The sequence below is a fragment of the Hyla sarda genome, unplaced genomic scaffold, assembly GCF_029499605.1.
Source record: "Hyla sarda isolate aHylSar1 unplaced genomic scaffold, aHylSar1.hap1 scaffold_1467, whole genome shotgun sequence".
Classification (NCBI taxonomy): Eukaryota; Metazoa; Chordata; class Amphibia; order Anura; family Hylidae; genus Hyla; species Hyla sarda.
In genome coordinates, this window is record NW_026608098.1 from 12,808 (window position 1) to 31,350 (window position 18,543).

At 46.2% G+C, this 18,543-nt stretch overlaps 8 non-coding genes across 8 annotated transcripts; all 8 read left to right on the forward strand.

The window, feature by feature from the left end:
- The first annotated feature begins 1,368 nt into the window (after positions 1-1,368).
- LOC130308155 (U2 spliceosomal RNA) lies at positions 1,369-1,559 on the forward strand. The gene has a single exon (XR_008857200.1). It is a non-coding gene; the product is annotated as a U2 spliceosomal RNA (small nuclear RNA).
- Positions 1,560-3,656: 2,097 nt separating this feature from the next.
- LOC130308156 (U2 spliceosomal RNA) lies at positions 3,657-3,847 on the forward strand. The gene has a single exon (XR_008857201.1). It is a non-coding gene; the product is annotated as a U2 spliceosomal RNA (small nuclear RNA).
- Positions 3,848-5,938: 2,091 nt separating this feature from the next.
- On the forward strand, positions 5,939-6,129 carry LOC130308157 (U2 spliceosomal RNA). The gene has a single exon (XR_008857202.1). It is a non-coding gene; the product is annotated as a U2 spliceosomal RNA (small nuclear RNA).
- Positions 6,130-8,220: 2,091 nt separating this feature from the next.
- Positions 8,221-8,411, forward strand: LOC130308158 (U2 spliceosomal RNA). Its single transcript, XR_008857203.1, has one exon. It is a non-coding gene; the product is annotated as a U2 spliceosomal RNA (small nuclear RNA).
- A 2,091-nt stretch (positions 8,412-10,502) lies between these two features.
- Positions 10,503-10,693, forward strand: LOC130308185 (U2 spliceosomal RNA). Its single transcript, XR_008857229.1, has one exon. It is a non-coding gene; the product is annotated as a U2 spliceosomal RNA (small nuclear RNA).
- Positions 10,694-12,785: 2,092 nt separating this feature from the next.
- Positions 12,786-12,976, forward strand: LOC130308159 (U2 spliceosomal RNA). Its single transcript, XR_008857204.1, has one exon. It is a non-coding gene; the product is annotated as a U2 spliceosomal RNA (small nuclear RNA).
- A 2,093-nt stretch (positions 12,977-15,069) lies between these two features.
- LOC130308160 (U2 spliceosomal RNA) lies at positions 15,070-15,260 on the forward strand. Its single transcript, XR_008857205.1, has one exon. It is a non-coding gene; the product is annotated as a U2 spliceosomal RNA (small nuclear RNA).
- A 2,085-nt stretch (positions 15,261-17,345) lies between these two features.
- Positions 17,346-17,536, forward strand: LOC130308161 (U2 spliceosomal RNA). The gene has a single exon (XR_008857206.1). It is a non-coding gene; the product is annotated as a U2 spliceosomal RNA (small nuclear RNA).
- The last annotated feature ends 1,007 nt before the right edge of the window (positions 17,537-18,543 follow it).

An 18,543-nucleotide genomic window follows, 5' to 3' on the forward strand; every position in this document is an offset into this window, starting at 1 on the left:
AGATCTATGCTTTAGACTGTATCTAAACCTGCTCCAACATGGACTGACATTCTGGCCTACTTTCAGCCGATGCGACTTGTCTGTCGCTGAACAGTCGCTTTTTATGTATTCAGCACCTATGTATAATGTTGTAAAAATGCTCTAGAAGCTAAAGTCGCAGAAATGTCACACATATTTGGCCTGCAACTTTCTGTGCGACAAATTCAGACAGGAAAAATCAGTATAAATCCTTAGAAAATTATCCCCCAGTGTCTCCATCTGCTGGCGGTATTGAATAAGCATTGCTGCACTGATGGGGTATGCATTAGACGAAAAAAAAGAAGAAAAAGAAGAATAATACGCCCAGAAAAGAGGCGAAAAGGAGAAAAACGTAAAAAAACGTGAAAAAAAAGTAAGAGGAAGAGAAGGGAAAAAAAGGTGGAAATGGGTTTAAAAGTGATTTCGGCGGAGAAATATATATATATATATATATATATATATATATATATATATATATGCGCACACACACACATAGATATAAACGTATTCTCCGTTGAGATATTGCAGCCGCTGCTGTGTCCAGGCCCAGGAGCCTTAGCACTGTGCTGTGATGTCACTCAATACCACTGACATCACTAGGTGTAAACAACATCTCTCCTTTGCTGTGTATGTGACTATGGAGCTGTTTGGTGATGTCGTCTATTACGGCCTTCATAGAAGCAACAGGAGATTGTTGCATCCATCTTGAACCCTCAGAACTACAGTGCTATGATGTCACTCACTTCCACAGGCCTTGCAGAGTGTAAACAACAACAACCCAGCTTTGTTGTGTATGTAACCAAAGGGATTTGTGATGTCACCTAGAACCTTCACAGCAGCGACAGCTTTATGAGGAGCATCAGCACTGCTCTGCCTGAGCAGAACCATCACCGCCATAGGTTGTCAAATAACCCGGATTTAACCCACACAGGTAAGTCCAATGGGGTGCAGGCATGTCCTCTATGCTTACAGCTTCCCGTGGGTGTTGGTTTGATACCGTTTGGGGACAGCCAAGGAGGCATCTGCAGGCAACAAAGGTAGGTGTGTGCTTGTGTGTGTGTTTCCTATGCAGATCCTAAGCCCAGTGTCACATGCAAGTAGGAGGAGTAAGAAGGGTTCCTGGCAAATCCGGGTTATGGATTGCATTTAAAAAGGCCCCGTGGGAGTGCAATGGGCCCCTGTCTTGCTGCTTAGCAATAATGGTATGGGTTTAGGTTCTGCTGTGTGTACTGGTGGTTGACTGCCCCCCAGCCCAGAGTGTGCATGGAAAATTGTCTGGCAGCCTCCCTGACAGCAAGCAGTGATAGTGCCCATGAAGGGGACCTTGTTGGGCCCGCCCCTTTCACGGTTATCGCTTCTCGGCCTTTTGGCTAAGATCAAGTGTAGTATCTGTTCTTATCAGTTTAATATCTGATACGTCCCCTATCTGGGGACCATATATTAAATGGATTTTTGAGAACGGGGGCCGATTTCGAAGCTTGCTTCCGTCGCCCTATGCATTGACCCGATATGGCAGTATCTTCGGGTACAGTGCACCACCCCCTTACAGGGTTAAAAAGAAAGATTCCTACTTTCATTGCTACCTGCTTGCTGGCTAGCCAGCTAGCCAGCCCTGTGGGCCTTGCTGCTGCTGCAGCCAAAAAACAAAAGGTGGTGCTGCTGCTGCTTCTGCTGCTTCTGCTTCTGCTTGTGTCTGGCCCCTGTTGGAGCGTCCAGGCACAGGACTTCTGCTGCTGCTGACTAAATGGCCTCCTTAATTGGATCATTTGAGTAGCCAGCACACCTGTGCAGGTAGGGCATGACATGATAGGCAGCTGCCTTGATAGCGGGTGGGTGCTGAATGTTCCTAATTGACAAAATAAGATTAATGCTTATGAAGAAATATAAAATCTCATCCCTTCCCCAATATCGCGCCACACCCCTACCCCTTAATTCCCTGGTTGAACGTGATGGACATATGTCTTTTTTCGACCGTACTAACTATGTAACTATGTAACATAACATGGGGGGGGGGGGGGGGGTCTCCTGGCTGTTCACACAGGTGTGTCATTGCTGTACATTGACCATGCATTGCTTCTGTGGTATTGCAAAGGCAAAGACAAATGCTTCCAGCCATCCATTGCACTAATGGATTGGTCATCAGCTGGCTGTCTATGTCCCGCATCAATATAGACCAAAGTACAGAGGGTTAGGCTATGCTATTGTGCACCTACCTGATGCATCAGAAGGTGCGAGGCCCTTGCTAAATTCTGTGCACAGACTTTGAGATCTATGCTTTAGACTGTATCTAAACCTGCTCCAACATGGGACTGACATTCTGGCCTACTTTCAGCCGATGCGACTTGTCTGTCGCTGAACAGTCGCTTTTTATGTATTCAGCACCTATGTATAATGTTGTAAAAATGCTCTAGAAGCTAAAGTCGCAGAAATGTCACACATATTTGGCCTGCAACTTTCTGTGCGACAAATTCAGACAGGAAAAATCAGTATAAATCCTTAGAAAATTATCCCCCAGTGTCTCCATCTGCTGGCGGTATTGAATAAGCATTGCTGCACTGATGGGGTATGCATTAGACGAAAAAAAAGAAGAAAAAGAAGAATAATACGCCCAGAAAAGAGGCGAAAAGGAGAAAAACGTAAAAAAACGTGAAAAAAAAGTAAGAGGAAGAGAAGGGAAAAAAAGGTGGAAATGGGTTTAAAAGTGATTTCGGCGGAGAAATATATATATATATATATATATATATATATATATATATATATATATATGCGCACACACACACATAGATATAAACGTATTCTCCGTTGAGATATTGCAGCCGCTGCTGTGTCCAGGCCCAGGAGCCTTAGCACTGTGCTGTGATGTCACTCAATACCACTGACATCACTAGGTGTAAACAACATCTCTCCTTTGCTGTGTATGTGACTATGGAGCTGTTTGGTGATGTCGTCTATTACGGCCTTCATAGAAGCAACAGGAGATTGTTGCATCCATCTTGAACCCTCAGAACTACAGTGCTATGATGTCACTCACTTCCACAGGCCTTGCAGAGTGTAAACAACAACAACCCAGCTTTGTTGTGTATGTAACCAAAGGGATTTGTGATGTCACCTAGAACCTTCACAGCAGCGACAGCTTTATGAGGAGCATCAGCACTGCTCTGCCTGAGCAGAACCATCACCGCCATAGGTTGTCAAATAACCCGGATTTAACCCACACAGGTAAGTCCAATGGGGTGCAGGCATGTCCTCTATGCTTACAGCTTCCCGTGGGTGTTGGTTTGATACCGTTTGGGGACAGCCAAGGAGGCATCTGCAGGCAACAAAGGTAGGTGTGTGCTTGTGTGTGTGTTTCCTATGCAGATCCTAAGCCCAGTGTCACATGCAAGTAGGAGGAGTAAGAAGGGTTCCTGGCAAATCCGGGTTATGGATTGCATTTAAAAAGGCCCCGTGGGAGTGCAATGGGCCCCTGTCTTGCTGCTTAGCAATAATGGTATGGGTTTAGGTTCTGCTGTGTGTACTGGTGGTTGACTGCCCCCCAGCCCAGAGTGTGCATGGAAAATTGTCTGGCAGCCTCCCTGACAGCAAGCAGTGATAGTGCCCATGAAGGGGACCTTGTTGGGCCCGCCCCTTTCACGGTTATCGCTTCTCGGCCTTTTGGCTAAGATCAAGTGTAGTATCTGTTCTTATCAGTTTAATATCTGATACGTCCCCTATCTGGGGACCATATATTAAATGGATTTTTGAGAACGGGGGCCGATTTCGAAGCTTGCTTCCGTCGCCCTATGCATTGACCCGATATGGCAGTATCTTCGGGTACAGTGCACCACCCCCTTACAGGGTTAAAAAGAAAGATTCCTACTTTCATTGCTACCTGCTTGCTGGCTAGCCAGCTAGCCAGCCCTGTGGGCCTTGCTGCTGCTGCAGCCAAAAAACAAAAGGTGGTGCTGCTGCTGCTTCTGCTGCTTCTGCTTCTGCTTGTGTCTGGCCCCTGTTGGAGCGTCCAGGCACAGGACTTCTGCTGCTGCTGACTAAATGGCCTCCTTAATTGGATCATTTGAGTAGCCAGCACACCTGTGCAGGTAGGGCATGACATGATAGGCAGCTGCCTTGATAGCGGGTGGGTGCTGAATGTTCCTAATTGACAAAATAAGATTAATGCTTATGAAGAAATATAAAATCTCATCCCTTCCCCAATATCGCGCCACACCCCTACCCCTTAATTCCCTGGTTGAACGTGATGGACATATGTCTTTTTTCGACCGTACTAACTATGTAACTATGTAACATAACATGGGGGGGGGGGGGGTCTCCTGGCTGTTCACACAGGTGTGTCATTGCTGTACATTGACCATGCATTGCTTCTGTGGTATTGCAAAGGCAAAGACAAATGCTTCCAGCCATCCATTGCACTAATGGATTGGTCATCAGCTGGCTGTCTATGTCCCGCATCAATATAGACCAAAGTACAGAGGGTTAGGCTATGCTATTGTGCACCTACCTGATGCATCAGAAGGTGCGAGGCCCTTGCTAAATTCTGTGCACAGACTTTGAGATCTATGCTTTAGACTGTATCTAAACCTGCTCCAACATGGACTGACATTCTGGCCTACTTTCAGCCGATGCGACTTGTCTGTCGCTGAACAGTCGCTTTTTATGTATTCAGCACCTATGTATAATGTTGTAAAAATGCTCTAGAAGCTAAAGTCGCAGAAATGTCACACATATTTGGCCTGCAACTTTCTGTGCGACAAATTCAGACAGGAAAAATCAGTATAAATCCTTAGAAAATTATCCCCCAGTGTCTCCATCTGCTGGCGGTATTGAATAAGCATTGCTGCACTGATGGGGTATGCATTAGACGAAAAAAAAGAAGAAAAAGAAGAATAATACGCCCAGAAAAGAGGCGAAAAGGAGAAAAACGTAAAAAAACGTGAAAAAAAAGTAAGAGGAAGAGAAGGGAAAAAAAGGTGGAAATGGGTTTAAAAGTGATTTCGGCGGAGAAATATATATATATATATATATATATATATATATATATATATATATATGCGCACACACACACATAGATATAAACGTATTCTCCGTTGAGATATTGCAGCCGCTGCTGTGTCCAGGCCCAGGAGCCTTAGCACTGTGCTGTGATGTCACTCAATACCACTGACATCACTAGGTGTAAACAACATCTCTCCTTTGCTGTGTATGTGACTATGGAGCTGTTTGGTGATGTCGTCTATTACGGCCTTCATAGAAGCAACAGGAGATTGTTGCATCCATCTTGAACCCTCAGAACTACAGTGCTATGATGTCACTCACTTCCACAGGCCTTGCAGAGTGTAAACAACAACAACCCAGCTTTGTTGTGTATGTAACCAAAGGGATTTGTGATGTCACCTAGAACCTTCACAGCAGCGACAGCTTTATGAGGAGCATCAGCACTGCTCTGCCTGAGCAGAACCATCACCGCCATAGGTTGTCAAATAACCCGGATTTAACCCACACAGGTAAGTCCAATGGGGTGCAGGCATGTCCTCTATGCTTACAGCTTCCCGTGGGTGTTGGTTTGATACCGTTTGGGGACAGCCAAGGAGGCATCTGCAGGCAACAAAGGTAGGTGTGTGCTTGTGTGTGTGTTTCCTATGCAGATCCTAAGCCCAGTGTCACATGCAAGTAGGAGGAGTAAGAAGGGTTCCTGGCAAATCCGGGTTATGGATTGCATTTAAAAAGGCCCCGTGGGAGTGCAATGGGCCCCTGTCTTGCTGCTTAGCAATAATGGTATGGGTTTAGGTTCTGCTGTGTGTACTGGTGGTTGACTGCCCCCCAGCCCAGAGTGTGCATGGAAAATTGTCTGGCAGCCTCCCTGACAGCAAGCAGTGATAGTGCCCATGAAGGGGACCTTGTTGGGCCCGCCCCTTTCACGGTTATCGCTTCTCGGCCTTTTGGCTAAGATCAAGTGTAGTATCTGTTCTTATCAGTTTAATATCTGATACGTCCCCTATCTGGGGACCATATATTAAATGGATTTTTGAGAACGGGGGCCGATTTCGAAGCTTGCTTCCGTCGCCCTATGCATTGACCCGATATGGCAGTATCTTCGGGTACAGTGCACCACCCCCTTACAGGGTTAAAAAGAAAGATTCCTACTTTCATTGCTACCTGCTTGCTGGCTAGCCAGCTAGCCAGCCCTGTGGGCCTTGCTGCTGCTGCAGCCAAAAAACAAAAGGTGGTGCTGCTGCTGCTTCTGCTGCTTCTGCTTCTGCTTGTGTCTGGCCCCTGTTGGAGCGTCCAGGCACAGGACTTCTGCTGCTGCTGACTAAATGGCCTCCTTAATTGGATCATTTGAGTAGCCAGCACACCTGTGCAGGTAGGGCATGACATGATAGGCAGCTGCCTTGATAGCGGGTGGGTGCTGAATGTTCCTAATTGACAAAATAAGATTAATGCTTATGAAGAAATATAAAATCTCATCCCTTCCCCAATATCGCGCCACACCCCTACCCCTTAATTCCCTGGTTGAACGTGATGGACATATGTCTTTTTTCGACCGTACTAACTATGTAACTATGTAACATAACATGGGGGGGGGGGGGGGGGGTCTCCTGGCTGTTCACACAGGTGTGTCATTGCTGTACATTGACCATGCATTGCTTCTGTGGTATTGCAAAGGCAAAGACAAATGCTTCCAGCCATCCATTGCACTAATGGATTGGTCATCAGCTGGCTGTCTATGTCCCGCATCAATATAGACCAAAGTACAGAGGGTTAGGCTATGCTATTGTGCACCTACCTGATGCATCAGAAGGTGCGAGGCCCTTGCTAAATTCTGTGCACAGACTTTGAGATCTATGCTTTAGACTGTATCTAAACCTGCTCCAACATGGACTGACATTCTGGCCTACTTTCAGCCGATGCGACTTGTCTGTCGCTGAACAGTCGCTTTTTATGTATTCAGCACCTATGTATAATGTTGTAAAAATGCTCTAGAAGCTAAAGTCGCAGAAATGTCACACATATTTGGCCTGCAACTTTCTGTGCGACAAATTCAGACAGGAAAAATCAGTATAAATCCTTAGAAAATTATCCCCCAGTGTCTCCATCTGCTGGCGGTATTGAATAAGCATTGCTGCACTGATGGGGTATGCATTAGACGAAAAAAAAGAAGAAAAAGAAGAATAATACGCCCAGAAAAGAGGCGAAAAGGAGAAAAACGTAAAAAAACGTGAAAAAAAAGTAAGAGGAAGAGAAGGGAAAAAAAGGTGGAAATGGGTTTAAAAGTGATTTCGGCGGAGAAATATATATATATATATATATATATATATATATATATATATATGCGCACACACACACATAGATATAAACGTATTCTCCGTTGAGATATTGCAGCCGCTGCTGTGTCCAGGCCCAGGAGCCTTAGCACTGTGCTGTGATGTCACTCAATACCACTGACATCACTAGGTGTAAACAACATCTCTCCTTTGCTGTGTATGTGACTATGGAGCTGTTTGGTGATGTCGTCTATTACGGCCTTCATAGAAGCAACAGGAGATTGTTGCATCCATCTTGAACCCTCAGAACTACAGTGCTATGATGTCACTCACTTCCACAGGCCTTGCAGAGTGTAAACAACAACAACCCAGCTTTGTTGTGTATGTAACCAAAGGGATTTGTGATGTCACCTAGAACCTTCACAGCAGCGACAGCTTTATGAGGAGCATCAGCACTGCTCTGCCTGAGCAGAACCATCACCGCCATAGGTTGTCAAATAACCCGGATTTAACCCACACAGGTAAGTCCAATGGGGTGCAGGCATGTCCTCTATGCTTACAGCTTCCCGTGGGTGTTGGTTTGATACCGTTTGGGGACAGCCAAGGAGGCATCTGCAGGCAACAAAGGTAGGTGTGTGCTTGTGTGTGTGTTTCCTATGCAGATCCTAAGCCCAGTGTCACATGCAAGTAGGAGGAGTAAGAAGGGTTCCTGGCAAATCCGGGTTATGGATTGCATTTAAAAAGGCCCCGTGGGAGTGCAATGGGCCCCTGTCTTGCTGCTTAGCAATAATGGTATGGGTTTAGGTTCTGCTGTGTGTACTGGTGGTTGACTGCCCCCCAGCCCAGAGTGTGCATGGAAAATTGTCTGGCAGCCTCCCTGACAGCAAGCAGTGATAGTGCCCATGAAGGGGACCTTGTTGGGCCCGCCCCTTTCACGGTTATCGCTTCTCGGCCTTTTGGCTAAGATCAAGTGTAGTATCTGTTCTTATCAGTTTAATATCTGATACGTCCCCTATCTGGGGACCATATATTAAATGGATTTTTGAGAACGGGGGCCGATTTCGAAGCTTGCTTCCGTCGCCCTATGCATTGACCCGATATGGCAGTATCTTCGGGTACAGTGCACCACCCCCTTACAGGGTTAAAAAGAAAGATTCCTACTTTCATTGCTACCTGCTTGCTGGCTAGCCAGCTAGCCAGCCCTGTGGGCCTTGCTGCTGCTGCAGCCAAAAAACAAAAGGTGGTGCTGCTGCTGCTTCTGCTGCTTCTGCTTCTGCTTGTGTCTGGCCCCTGTTGGAGCGTCCAGGCACAGGACTTCTGCTGCTGCTGACTAAATGGCCTCCTTAATTGGATCATTTGAGTAGCCAGCACACCTGTGCAGGTAGGGCATGACATGATAGGCAGCTGCCTTGATAGCGGGTGGGTGCTGAATGTTCCTAATTGACAAAATAAGATTAATGCTTATGAAGAAATATAAAATCTCATCCCTTCCCCAATATCGCGCCACACCCCTACCCCTTAATTCCCTGGTTGAACGTGATGGACATATGTCTTTTTTCGACCGTACTAACTATGTAACTATGTAACATAACATGGGGGGGGGGGGGGGGGGTCTCCTGGCTGTTCACACAGGTGTGTCATTGCTGTACATTGACCATGCATTGCTTCTGTGGTATTGCAAAGGCAAAGACAAATGCTTCCAGCCATCCATTGCACTAATGGATTGGTCATCAGCTGGCTGTCTATGTCCCGCATCAATATAGACCAAAGTACAGAGGGTTAGGCTATGCTATTGTGCACCTACCTGATGCATCAGAAGGTGCGAGGCCCTTGCTAAATTCTGTGCACAGACTTTGAGATCTATGCTTTAGACTGTATCTAAACCTGCTCCAACATGGACTGACATTCTGGCCTACTTTCAGCCGATGCGACTTGTCTGTCGCTGAACAGTCGCTTTTTATGTATTCAGCACCTATGTATAATGTTGTAAAAATGCTCTAGAAGCTAAAGTCGCAGAAATGTCACACATATTTGGCCTGCAACTTTCTGTGCGACAAATTCAGACAGGAAAAATCAGTATAAATCCTTAGAAAATTATCCCCCAGTGTCTCCATCTGCTGGCGGTATTGAATAAGCATTGCTGCACTGATGGGGTATGCATTAGACGAAAAAAAAGAAGAAAAAGAAGAATAATACGCCCAGAAAAGAGGCGAAAAGGAGAAAAACGTAAAAAAACGTGAAAAAAAAGTAAGAGGAAGAGAAGGGAAAAAAAGGTGGAAATGGGTTTAAAAGTGATTTCGGCGGAGAAATATATATATATATATATATATATATATATATATATATATATGCGCACACACACACATAGATATAAACGTATTCTCCGTTGAGATATTGCAGCCGCTGCTGTGTCCAGGCCCAGGAGCCTTAGCACTGTGCTGTGATGTCACTCAATACCACTGACATCACTAGGTGTAAACAACATCTCTCCTTTGCTGTGTATGTGACTATGGAGCTGTTTGGTGATGTCGTCTATTACGGCCTTCATAGAAGCAACAGGAGATTGTTGCATCCATCTTGAACCCTCAGAACTACAGTGCTATGATGTCACTCACTTCCACAGGCCTTGCAGAGTGTAAACAACAACAACCCAGCTTTGTTGTGTATGTAACCAAAGGGATTTGTGATGTCACCTAGAACCTTCACAGCAGCGACAGCTTTATGAGGAGCATCAGCACTGCTCTGCCTGAGCAGAACCATCACCGCCATAGGTTGTCAAATAACCCGGATTTAACCCACACAGGTAAGTCCAATGGGGTGCAGGCATGTCCTCTATGCTTACAGCTTCCCGTGGGTGTTGGTTTGATACCGTTTGGGGACAGCCAAGGAGGCATCTGCAGGCAACAAAGGTAGGTGTGTGCTTGTGTGTGTGTTTCCTATGCAGATCCTAAGCCCAGTGTCACATGCAAGTAGGAGGAGTAAGAAGGGTTCCTGGCAAATCCGGGTTATGGATTGCATTTAAAAAGGCCCCGTGGGAGTGCAATGGGCCCCTGTCTTGCTGCTTAGCAATAATGGTATGGGTTTAGGTTCTGCTGTGTGTACTGGTGGTTGACTGCCCCCCAGCCCAGAGTGTGCATGGAAAATTGTCTGGCAGCCTCCCTGACAGCAAGCAGTGATAGTGCCCATGAAGGGGACCTTGTTGGGCCCGCCCCTTTCACGGTTATCGCTTCTCGGCCTTTTGGCTAAGATCAAGTGTAGTATCTGTTCTTATCAGTTTAATATCTGATACGTCCCCTATCTGGGGACCATATATTAAATGGATTTTTGAGAACGGGGGCCGATTTCGAAGCTTGCTTCCGTCGCCCTATGCATTGACCCGATATGGCAGTATCTTCGGGTGCAGTGCACCACCCCCTTACAGGGTTAAAAAGAAAGATTCCTACTTTCATTGCTACCTGCTTGCTGGCTAGCCAGCTAGCCAGCCCTGTGGGCCTTGCTGCTGCTGCAGCCAAAAAACAAAAGGTGGTGCTGCTGCTGCTTCTGCTGCTTCTGCTTCTGCTTGTGTCTGGCCCCTGTTGGAGCGTCCAGGCACAGGACTTCTGCTGCTGCTGACTAAATGGCCTCCTTAATTGGATCATTTGAGTAGCCAGCACACCTGTGCAGGTAGGGCATGACATGATAGGCAGCTGCCTTGATAGCGGGTGGGTGCTGAATGTTCCTAATTGACAAAATAAGATTAATGCTTATGAAGAAATATAAAATCTCATCCCTTCCCCAATATCGCGCCACACCCCTACCCCTTAATTCCCTGGTTGAACGTGATGGACATATGTCTTTTTTCGACCGTACTAACTATGTAACTATGTAACATAACATGGGGGGGGGGGGGGGGGTCTCCTGGCTGTTCACACAGGTGTGTCATTGCTGTACATTGACCATGCATTGCTTCTGTGGTATTGCAAAGGCAAAGACAAATGCTTCCAGCCATCCATTGCACTAATGGATTGGTCATCAGCTGGCTGTCTATGTCCCGCATCAATATAGACCAAAGTACAGAGGGTTAGGCTATGCTATTGTGCACCTACCTGATGCATCAGAAGGTGCGAGGCCCTTGCTAAATTCTGTGCACAGACTTTGAGATCTATGCTTTAGACTGTATCTAAACCTGCTCCAACATGGACTGACATTCTGGCCTACTTTCAGCCGATGCGACTTGTCTGTCGCTGAACAGTCGCTTTTTATGTATTCAGCACCTATGTATAATGTTGTAAAAATGCTCTAGAAGCTAAAGTCGCAGAAATGTCACACATATTTGGCCTGCAACTTTCTGTGCGACAAATTCAGACAGGAAAAATCAGTATAAATCCTTAGAAAATTATCCCCCAGTGTCTCCATCTGCTGGCGGTATTGAATAAGCATTGCTGCACTGATGGGGTATGCATTAGACGAAAAAAAAGAAGAAAAAGAAGAATAATACGCCCAGAAAAGAGGCGAAAAGGAGAAAAACGTAAAAAAACTTGAAAAAAAAGTAAGAGGAAGAGAAGGGAAAAAAAGGTGGAAATGGGTTTAAAAGTGATTTCGGCGGAGAAATATATATATATATATATATATATATATATATATATATATATATGCGCACACACACACATAGATATAAACGTATTCTCCGTTGAGATATTGCAGCCGCTGCTGTGTCCAGGCCCAGGAGCCTTAGCACTGTGCTGTGATGTCACTCAATACCACTGACATCACTAGGTGTAAACAACATCTCTCCTTTGCTGTGTATGTGACTATGGAGCTGTTTGGTGATGTCGTCTATTACGGCCTTCATAGAAGCAACAGGAGATTGTTGCATCCATCTTGAACCCTCAGAACTACAGTGCTATGATGTCACTCACTTCCACAGGCCTTGCAGAGTGTAAACAACAACAACCCAGCTTTGTTGTGTATGTAACCAAAGGGATTTGTGATGTCACCTAGAACCTTCACAGCAGCGACAGCTTTATGAGGAGCATCAGCACTGCTCTGCCTGAGCAGAACCATCACCGCCATAGGTTGTCAAATAACCCGGATTTAACCCACACAGGTAAGTCCAATGGGGTGCAGGCATGTCCTCTATGCTTACAGCTTCCCGTGGGTGTTGGTTTGATACCGTTTGGGGACAGCCAAGGAGGCATCTGCAGGCAACAAAGGTAGGTGTGTGCTTGTGTGTGTGTTTCCTATGCAGATCCTAAGCCCAGTGTCACATGCAAGTAGGAGGAGTAAGAAGGGTTCCTGGCAAATCCGGGTTATGGATTGCATTTAAAAAGGCCCCGTGGGAGTGCAATGGGCCCCTGTCTTGCTGCTTAGCAATAATGGTATGGGTTTAGGTTCTGCTGTGTGTACTGGTGGTTGACTGCCCCCCAGCCCAGAGTGTGCATGGAAAATTGTCTGGCAGCCTCCCTGACAGCAAGCAGTGATAGTGCCCATGAAGGGGACCTTGTTGGGCCCGCCCCTTTCACGGTTATCGCTTCTCGGCCTTTTGGCTAAGATCAAGTGTAGTATCTGTTCTTATCAGTTTAATATCTGATACGTCCCCTATCTGGGGACCATATATTAAATGGATTTTTGAGAACGGGGGCCGATTTCGAAGCTTGCTTCCGTCGCCCTATGCATTGACCCGATATGGCAGTATCTTCGGGTACAGTGCACCACCCCCTTACAGGGTTAAAAAGAAAGATTCCTACTTTCATTGCTACCTGCTTGCTGGCTAGCCAGCTAGCCAGCCCTGTGGGCCTTGCTGCTGCTGCAGCCAAAAAACAAAAGGTGGTGCTGCTGCTGCTTCTGCTGCTTCTGCTTCTGCTTGTGTCTGGCCCCTGTTGGAGCGTCCAGGCACAGGACTTCTGCTGCTGCTGACTAAATGGCCTCCTTAATTGGATCATTTGAGTAGCCAGCACACCTGTGCAGGTAGGGCATGACATGATAGGCAGCTGCCTTGATAGCGGGTGGGTGCTGAATGTTCCTAATTGACAAAATAAGATTAATGCTTATGAAGAAATATAAAATCTCATCCCTTCCCCAATATCGCGCCACACCCCTACCCCTTAATTCCCTGGTTGAACGTGATGGACATATGTCTTTTTTCGACCGTACTAACTATGTAACTATGTAACATAACATGGGGGGGGGGGGGGGGGGTCTCCTGGCTGTTCACACAGGTGTGTCATTGCTGTACATTGACCATGCATTGCTTCTGTGGTATTGCAAAGGCAAAGACAAATGCTTCCAGCCATCCATTGCACTAATGGATTGGTCATCAGCTGGCTGTCTATGTCCCGCATCAATATAGACCAAAGTACAGAGGGTTAGGCTATGCTATTGTGCACCTACCTGATGCATCAGAAGGTGCGAGGCCCTTGCTAAATTCTGTGCACAGACTTTGAGATCTATGCTTTAGACTGTATCTAAACCTGCTCCAACATGGACTGACATTCTGGCCTACTTTCAGCCGATGCGACTTGTCTGTCGCTGAACAGTCGCTTTTTATGTATTCAGCACCTATGTATAATGTTGTAAAAATGCTCTAGAAGCTAAAGTCGCAGAAATGTCACACATATTTGGCCTGCAACTTTCTGTGCGACAAATTCAGACAGGAAAAATCAGTATAAATCCTTAGAAAATTATCCCCCAGTGTCTCCATCTGCTGGCGGTATTGAATAAGCATTGCTGCACTGATGGGGTATGCATTAGACGAAAAAAAAGAAGAAAAAGAAGAATAATACGCCCAGAAAAGAGGCGAAAAGGAGAAAAACGTAAAAAAACGTGAAAAAAAAGTAAGAGGAAGAGAAGGGAAAAAAAGGTGGAAATGGGTTTAAAAGTGATTTCGGCGGAGAAATATATATATATATATATATATATATATATATATATATATATATGCGCACACACACACATAGATATAAACGTATTCTCCGTTGAGATATTGCAGCCGCTGCTGTGTCCAGGCCCAGGAGCCTTAGCACTGTGCTGTGATGTCACTCAATACCACTGACATCACTAGGTGTAAACAACATCTCTCCTTTGCTGTGTATGTGACTATGGAGCTGTTTGGTGATGTCGTCTATTACGGCCTTCATAGAAGCAACAGGAGATTGTTGCATCCATCTTGAACCCTCAGAACTACAGTGCTATGATGTCACTCACTTCCACAGGCCTTGCAGAGTGTAAACAACAACAACCCAGCTTTGTTGTGTATGTAACCAAAGGGATTTGTGATGTCACCTAGAACCTTCACAGCAGCGACAGCTTTATGAGGAGCATCAGCACTGCTCTGCCTGAGCAGAACCATCACCGCCATAGGTTGTCAAATAACCCGGATTTAACCCACACAGGTAAGTCCAATGGGGTGCAGGCATGTCCTCTATGCTTACAGCTTCCCGTGGGTGTTGGTTTGATACCGTTTGGGGACAGCCAAGGAGGCATCTGCAGGCAACAAAGGTAGGTGTGTGCTTGTGTGTGTGTTTCCTATGCAGATCCTAAGCCCAGTGTCACATGCAAGTAGGAGGAGTAAGAAGGGTTCCTGGCAAATCCGGGTTATGGATTGCATTTAAAAAGGCCCCGTGGGAGTGCAATGGGCCCCTGTCTTGCTGCTTAGCAATAATGGTATGGGTTTAGGTTCTGCTGTGTGTACTGGTGGTTGACTGCCCCCCAGCCCAGAGTGTGCATGGAAAATTGTCTGGCAGCCTCCCTGACAGCAAGCAGTGATAGTGCCCATGAAGGGGACCTTGTTGGGCCCGCCCCTTTCACGGTTATCGCTTCTCGGCCTTTTGGCTAAGATCAAGTGTAGTATCTGTTCTTATCAGTTTAATATCTGATACGTCCCCTATCTGGGGACCATATATTAAATGGATTTTTGAGAACGGGGGCCGATTTCGAAGCTTGCTTCCGTCGCCCTATGCATTGACCCGATATGGCAGTATCTTCGGGTACAGTGCACCACCCCCTTACAGGGTTAAAAAGAAAGATTCCTACTTTCATTGCTACCTGCTTGCTGGCTAGCCAGCTAGCCAGCCCTGTGGGCCTTGCTGCTGCTGCAGCCAAAAAACAAAAGGTGGTGCTGCTGCTGCTTCTGCTGCTTCTGCTTCTGCTTGTGTCTGGCCCCTGTTGGAGCGTCCAGGCACAGGACTTCTGCTGCTGCTGACTAAATGGCCTCCTTAATTGGATCATTTGAGTAGCCAGCACACCTGTGCAGGTAGGGCATGACATGATAGGCAGCTGCCTTGATAGCGGGTGGGTGCTGAATGTTCCTAATTGACAAAATAAGATTAATGCTTATGAAGAAATATAAAATCTCATCCCTTCCCCAATATCGCGCCACACCCCTACCCCTTAATTCCCTGGTTGAACGTGATGGACATATGTCTTTTTTCGACCGTACTAACTATGTAACTATGTAACATAACATGGGGGGGGGGGGGGGGGGGTCTCCTGGCTGTTCACACAGGTGTGTCATTGCTGTACATTGACCATGCATTGCTTCTGTGGTATTGCAAAGGCAAAGACAAATGCTTCCAGCCATCCATTGCACTAATGGATTGGTCATCAGCTGGCTGTCTATGTCCCGCATCAATATAGACCAAAGTACAGAGGGTTAGGCTATGCTATTGTGCACCTACCTGATGCATCAGAAGGTGCGAGGCCCTTGCTAAATTCTGTGCACAGACTTTGAGATCTATGCTTTAGACTGTATCTAAACCTGCTCCAACATGGACTGACATTCTGGCCTACTTTCAGCCGATGCGACTTGTCTGTCGCTGAACAGTCGCTTTTTATGTATTCAGCACCTATGTATAATGTTGTAAAAATGCTCTAGAAGCTAAAGTCGCAGAAATGTCACACATATTTGGCCTGCAACTTTCTGTGCGACAAATTCAGACAGGAAAAATCAGTATAAATCCTTAGAAAATTATCCCCCAGTGTCTCCATCTGCTGGCGGTATTGAATAAGCATTGCTGCACTGATGGGGTATGCATTAGACGAAAAAAAAGAAGAAAAAGAAGAATAATACGCCCAGAAAAGAGGCGAAAAGGAGAAAAACGTAAAAAACGTGAAAAAAAAGTAAGAGGAAGAGAAGGGAAAAAAAGGTGGAAATGGGTTTAAAAGTGATTTCGGCGGAGAAATATATATATATATATATATATATATAAATATATATGCGCACACACACACATAGATATAAACGTATTCTCCGTTGAGATATTGCAGCCGCTGCTGTGTCCAGGCCCAGGAGCCTTAGCACTGTGCTGTGATGTCACTCAATACCACTGACATCACTAGGTGTAAACAACATCTCTCCTTTGCTGTGTATGTGACTATGGAGCTGTTTGGTGATGTCGTCTATTACGGCCTTCATAGAAGCAACAGGAGATTGTTGCATCCATCTTGAACCCTCAGAACTACAGTGCTATGATGTCACTCACTTCCACAGGCCTTGCAGAGTGTAAACAACAACAACCCAGCTTTGTTGTGTATGTAACCAAAGGGATTTGTGATGTCACCTAGAACCTTCACAGCAGCGACAGCTTTATGAGGAGCATCAGCACTGCTCTGCCTGAGCAGAACCATCACCGCCATAGGTTGTCAAATAACCCGGATTTAACCCACACAGGTAAGTCCAATGGGGTGCAGGCATGTCCTCTATGCTTACAGCTTCCCGTGGGTGTTGGTTTGATACCGTTTGGGGACAGCCAAGGAGGCATCTGCAGGCAACAAAGGTAGGTGTGTGCTTGTGTGTGTGTTTCCTATGCAGATCCTAAGCCCAGTGTCACATGCAAGTAGGAGGAGTAAGAAGGGTTCCTGGCAAATCCGGGTTATGGATTGCATTTAAAAAGGCCCCGTGGGAGTGCAATGGGCCCCTGTCTTGCTGCTTAGCAATAATGGTATGGGTTTAGGTTCTGCTGTGTGTACTGGTGGTTGACTGCCCCCCAGCCCAGAGTGTGCATGGAAAATTGTCTGGCAGCCTCCCTGACAGCAAGCAGTGATAGTGCCCATGAAGGGGACCTTGTTGGGCCCGCCCCTTTCACGGTTATCGCTTCTCGGCCTTTTGGCTAAGATCAAGTGTAGTATCTGTTCTTATCAGTTTAATATCTGATACGTCCCCTATCTGGGGACCATATATTAAATGGATTTTTGAGAACGGGGGCCGATTTCGAAGCTTGCTTCCGTCGCCCTATGCATTGACCCGATATGGCAGTATCTTCGGGTACAGTGCACCACCCCCTTACAGGGTTAAAAAGAAAGATTCCTACTTTCATTGCTACCTGCTTGCTGGCTAGCCAGCTAGCCAGCCCTGTGGGCCTTGCTGCTGCTGCAGCCAAAAAACAAAAGGTGGTGCTGCTGCTGCTTCTGCTGCTTCTGCTTCTGCTTGTGTCTGGCCCCTGTTGGAGCGTCCAGGCACAGGACTTCTGCTGCTGCTGACTAAATGGCCTCCTTAATTGGATCATTTGAGTAGCCAGCACACCTGTGCAGGTAGGGCATGACATGATAGGCAGCTGCCTTGATAGCGGGTGGGTGCTGAATGTTCCTAATTGACAAAATAAGATTAATGCTTATGAAGAAATATAAAATCTCATCCCTTCCCCAATATCGCGCCACACCCCTACCCCTTAATTCCCTGGTTGAACGTGATGGACATATGTCTTTTTTCGACCGTACTAACTATGTAACTATGTAACATAACATGGGGGGGGGGGGGTCTCCTGGCTGTTCACACAGGTGTGTCATTGCTGTACATTGACCATGCATTGCTTCTGTGGTATTGCAAAGGCAAAGACAAATGCTTCCAGCCATCCATTGCACTAATGGATTGGTCATCAGCTGGCTGTCTATGTCCCGCATCAATATAGACCAAAGTACAGAGGGTTAGGCTATGCTATTGTGCACCTACCTGATGCATCAGAAGGTGCGAGGCCCTTGCTAAATTCTGTGCACAGACTTTGAGATCTATGCTTTAGACTGTATCTAAACCTGCTCCAACATGGACTGACATTCTGGCCTACTTTCAGCCGATGCGACTTGTCTGTCGCTGAACAGTCGCTTTTTATGTATTCAGCACCTATGTATAATGTTGTAAAAATGCTCTAGAAGCTAAAGTCGCAGAAATGTCACACATATTTGGCCTGCAACTTTCTGTGCGACAAATTCAGACAGGAAAAATCAGTATAAATCCTTAGAAAATTATCCCCCAGTGTCTCCATCTGCTGGCGGTATTGAATAAGCATTGCTG